This window comes from Triticum dicoccoides, chromosome 7B (assembly GCF_002162155.2).
Source record: "Triticum dicoccoides isolate Atlit2015 ecotype Zavitan chromosome 7B, WEW_v2.0, whole genome shotgun sequence".
Taxonomy (NCBI): domain Eukaryota; kingdom Viridiplantae; phylum Streptophyta; class Magnoliopsida; order Poales; family Poaceae; genus Triticum; species Triticum dicoccoides.
In genome coordinates, this window is record NC_041393.1 from 509,927,212 (window position 1) to 509,932,746 (window position 5,535).

Below are 5,535 nucleotides of genomic sequence, written 5' to 3' on the forward strand. Positions count from 1 at the left end.
TGCCCCGTTCATCTCCCCGACGTGTCCCCGAGCTTCTCTGGCGACTGCTGCTTCACCTGCACTGACTGGACCGAGCCGAGAACCCCTGCATCGTCCCCAACGCCGTCGTCATCAACCTGCGGCCGCCTGCATCGCCGCCATCGATTCGCTCCGGCAAGCCCTCCCCGAGCCCGCTCTCGCACACCTGCAGGCTCACTGTGAGCCCCTCTTCCTTTCCCCTCTGCTTCCGTCGCTGGAACTGACCGCGCACCGCAACGCTGCTGCTGCTCGCCGGCCAACGCCGTCGACTGCGGCCCCACAATAGCCTGCTCGACGCCGTCGCTCGGTTCGGTCCCCGCCTCCGGCCGTGCTCCCCCTTCCTTCGCGCGTGTGCCCGCGCCCCACCTCACCGCACCGCCGCGACGCCCTCCCGCCCGAGCGCGCACGCCCCCGTCCACCGGCTGCTGCCCCTTGCCCCTCGTTCCTCACTGCGGCCGCCTCTCCACCGGCCACGGCCAGTGCACCCTGGTCCGGCCATTGCCTCCCCATGGCCACTGGACCCCCCTGCTCCGGCGCCCTGCTGGGAACGCCCGCTCGGGCCGCGTCCTGCACCCGCGCCCGCTAAGCGGTGCCCGGTAGGCCTTCCCTGGGTCACAGACATGTGGGGCCCAGCCCCCAGAATGTTTTAATAAAAAAAAGAAAAAGAAAAGAAGAATAATAAAAAATAATAATATACAAAAATAATTAAATAAACAATAATAATTAAATTAATTAATTAATTAAGGAATTAATTAAGTTAATTAATTATAATTAAATTAACCAAATCACTAATTAACATAATTAATTGTTAGTTAACTAAATCAGAGTACGACGAACGGGACCCACCTGTCAGGTTGACCAAGTCAACTGCTGACGCCATGCTGACGTCATGCTGACGTCAGCAAGCACTATTCCGGATAATGTTAATTTAAATAATTAATTAAAATCAGAAAATGATTTAAATCTTTAGAAAATCATATCTTTTAATCCGTAACTCGGATGAAAATACTTTCTACATGAAAGTTGCTCAGAACGACGAGACGATTCCGGATACGCAGTCCGTTCGTCCGCCACACACCCCTAACCTATCGAACTTGCAACTTTCCCCCTCCGGCTCCTCTGCCCGAAAACGCGAAACACCGGGAATACTTCCCCGATGTTTCCCCCCTTAACCGGTACCACCTCATACCACGTTAGGGCACACCTAGCACCGCTCATTGTCACGTCACGCATCGTCGTGTTTATGTTTGCATTGTATTCATTGTTTCTTCCCCCTCTTATCTCCGGTAGACTACGAGACCGACGCTGCTGCTGCCCAGTTCGACTATGGAGTTGACGACCCCTCCTTCTTGCCAGAGCAACCAGGCAAGCCCCCCCCTTGATCACCAGATATCGCCTATTCTCCTCTATACTGCTTGCATTAGAGTAGTGTAGCATGTTACTGCTTTCGTTAATCCTATTCTGATGCATAGCCTGACATTGTCGCTACATCTGTTGATACCTTACCTGCAATCCTAAATGCTTAGTATAGGATGCTAGTTTATCATCATTGGCCCTACATTCTTGTCAGTCTGCCTTGCTATACAATCGGGCCGTGATCACTTGGGAGGTGATCACGGGTATATACTATACATACATACATACTATACAGATGGTGACTAAAGTCGGGTCAGCTCATTGAGTACCCGCAAGTGATTCTAACGAGGGGGCTGAAAGGACAGGTGGCTCCATCCCGGTAGAGGCGGGCCTGGGTTCCCGACGGTCCTCGACTGTTACTTTGTGGTGGAGCGACAGGGCAGGTTGAGACCACCTAGGAGACAGGTGGGCCTGGCCCTGTTCGGCGTTCGCGGATACTTAACACGCTTAACGAGATCTTGGTATTTGATCTGAGTCTGGCTACGAGCCTATTCGCACTAACCATCTACGTGGGAGTAGTTATGGGTATCCCGGCGTCGTGGTATCAGCCGAAGCACTTCAGACGTCAGCGACGGAGCGGCGCGCGCCGGATTGGAACGTAAGCCTGCTCTTGTATTAAGGGGTCTAGTTCTGCTTCCGGCCGCCCTCGCAACGTGCAGGTGTGCTATGGGCGATGGGCCCAGACCCCTGTGCGCTTAGGTTTAGACCGGCGTGCTGGCCTCTCTGTTGAGCCTAGGTGGGGCTGCGACGTGTTGATCTTCCGAGGCCGGGCATGACCCAGGAAAGTGTGTCCGGCCAAATGGGGTCGAGCGTGTTGGGCTATGTGGTGCACCCCTGCAGGGAAGTTAATCTATTCGAATAGCCGTGATCTTCGGTAACAGGACGACTTGGAGTTCTACCTTGACCTTATGACAACTAGAACCGGATACTTAATAAAACACACCCTTCCAAGTTCCACAGACAACCCGGTGATCACTTTTCTATAGGGCGACGAGGAGAGGATCACCGGGTAGGATTATGCTATGCGATGCGCCTGGAGATGCGATTGGAGATGCTACCTGGATAGGCTACTTGGAGATGCTACCTGGATATGCTACTTGGAGATGCTACCTGGAGGACTTCAATCTACTCTCTTCTACATGCTGCAAGACGGAGGCTGCCAGAAGCGTAGTCTTCGACAGGATTAGCTATCCCCCTCTTATTCTGGCATTCTGCAGTTCAGTCCACTGATATGGCCTCCTTACACATATACCCATGCATATGTAGTGTAGTTCCTTGCTTGCGAGTACTTTGGATGAGTACTCACGGTTGCTTTCTCCCCCCTTTTTCCCCCTTTTCCTTTCTTCCTGTTTGTCGCAACCAGATGCTGGAGCCCTGGAGCCAGACGCCACCGTCGACGATGATTCCTACTACACTAGAGGTGCCTACTACTACGTGCAGCCCGCTGACGACGACCAGGAGTAGTTAGGAGGATCCCAGGCAGGAGGCCTGCGCCTCTTTCGATCTGTATCCCAGTTTGTGCTAGCCATCTTATGGCAACTTGTTTAACTTATGTCTGTACTCAGATATTGTTGTTTCCGCTGTCTCGTCTATGATCGAGCACTTGTATTCGAGCCCTCGAGGCCCCTGGCTTGTATTATGATGCTTGTATGACTTATTTTATTTGTAGAGTTGTGTTGTGATATCTTCCCGTGAGTCCCTGATCTTGATCGTACACATTTGCGTGCATGATTAGTGTACGATTAAATCGGGGGCGTCACAAGTTGGTATCAGAGCCGACTGCCTGTAGGAATCCCCCTTTCCAACCCCTTGGCCGAAGTCGAGTCTAGTCGTTGAAAAACTTTTACTAACATGGCTGTGTGGCCCATGGGCCCACGTCACCATCGGGAGGTATTAGGATCTTTTATTCCTCGACCTTTACTCTGGGATTCTGAACCCTCTTCTATTCGGGTTAAACGATTTTTACTAAAAACTAACTTTAGGTTCTCGAAAATACTTTCTCCCGGAGAGCCCCTTCAGTCCAGATGGTCACCGACTGCACCAGAAGATTTCGGAGATACTCTTTGATATTCTCTCGAGACTTTGTGCCCATCACTTTTGCTATTCCCGACCACCGATAAATCCTTATGGATAACTACTTACACTTGCCATTCTTACGATCATTCCCCATTGTTCTTGTTATTACAAGATACCCGAAGTTTTCTCTATTATTCCGAGAATACTTCGTGCCTACTGCCTAGCAGTTCTTTGCCACATGAATACCCCTTCAAATAAATCGCCGCACTTGTCAAGTATCCGCTCATCCCCAGTTGTTCATGAGTTTCACAAAAGTCTTCAAAATACTATTCGATCTTCTGAAAATCCTCTAGAGCCTTGGCTCTTGAAATTCTTGCTTGCTTGCATTATGGATAATCCCATAAGTCTCATAGTCATATTGACATTCCTTGTCATTACCATTTTGAGTCTGTTGACTCAATATGTTTGCGAATACACGCAATCATCATTGATCCTTATAAATTACTTTTCCGGCTGAGCTGCCATTCTTTTACTGGAATTGGTTCTCGACCAATCCAATTGTCTTTGATTGTACCCTACGGCTATTCAACTTATCCACCCCTAATCAGAGCGTTGCTTTTGATCCCTTGATTTGGAAATCATAATTCCTTTGCATTTGACAATTGAGTTAGTCAGTTGTTTCTAGAATCTGCTTCCTCTAGTTGAGTACCGATGCTCACGTCAGTTCCCTTGTGGACCACCAGATCCTTTGTTGGATTTTATCTGACAACGCCCTTCATATTCAATAACCTTGTGAGCCCTTCCTCTGATACATAATGCCTTTGGTAAATTGTATCCTCTGCTCTCTTAACCATGCTCTGTCTTCGAGCTTGAGTTAATTACTTCTAAAGATTCTGGTATATGATTCTAAGATGCCCCGATGGGTTGAACCTATGCCTTCCTTAATAGATGTGAACTCGAAAGTTTTCACGGGTCATACTGCTCTGGTAATTCACCAGGTAGGTTTTGACACTGGAATCATTTTATCTAGAGCAGGAATGAAAGGTTATACATTGAAGAAGTGGGAGTCGACCTTGAACTCTGTGTTCATGCCCATGGACACGATGTAGATCTTATCATTAAAGCTTCTCTTAAATTAATTATTCCCTTGGTATAAGTTCTTATATCTGGGATCAGGCCTTTTGCAATCGTAGTTCTGACCATGTTCTCCTGTAAATACCTTTTCTCGGACAAGTTTAAGCACTTGTCTTCTACAAAGCAATACCCTATTCCAACCTCTACTTTGATCTGTCGTCGAGTATTACCCCCCTGGAATCTCGAGATTATCATGGAACTGCATAACTTCTTATGAGTTCTTCATCAAGTGCTACCTTCCCACTGATTCCAATTTTTCCACGGGCTCTGAGTTATTAGACACTCAAAGACACCGATAACTGAACCGAGTCCGCACTACGGTTCAACAACTCTCCAGTAAGCTTCTATAAGTACGAGTTTGTACCCGATCACGCCATTCCTAGCCTGTTTGGCTATATCATTATCTTGATGATTTCAAACTATGCTACCTGGTCCTTATTCTCGGAGCACCAATTTGCGACGATAGCTAAGCTTACGTCGATTTTCCTCGTCATACCCTTTCACCTTAAACAACAAGCTTGAGTTCGAGTTTGTGTCGTAACTGTGGTTCCAATAACCTCTTGCTTCATCATTCCTTCGGCTTGATGCCGTCGCTGATTGATTACATCTGCATGAAATCTCTCGACAATTGTGTCGTGATCATCATCAACATTATGAGCTCTTCCAGGAATTCAATTGAATTCATGATGGGTAATACCATCCTTGCCCCTCGATGATTCCTGTTCTCATCGACCACTTTATTGCCTTCCGTTCAACACAACTTGTTCGTGTTTTGTGTAAACCTTGAGATCCCTGCTACCCAGCAGTTGATCTTCCTTACCTTGGAAGTATTACCATCTCTTTTTGTCAAGAATGTGGTGAGAATTTCACCACCTCTTAAGAATTCTTGATATCAAAATGCTTCTTGCCATCTTCGTTCATTTCTTGGTCCCCGTGTTAATTCCAACAAGT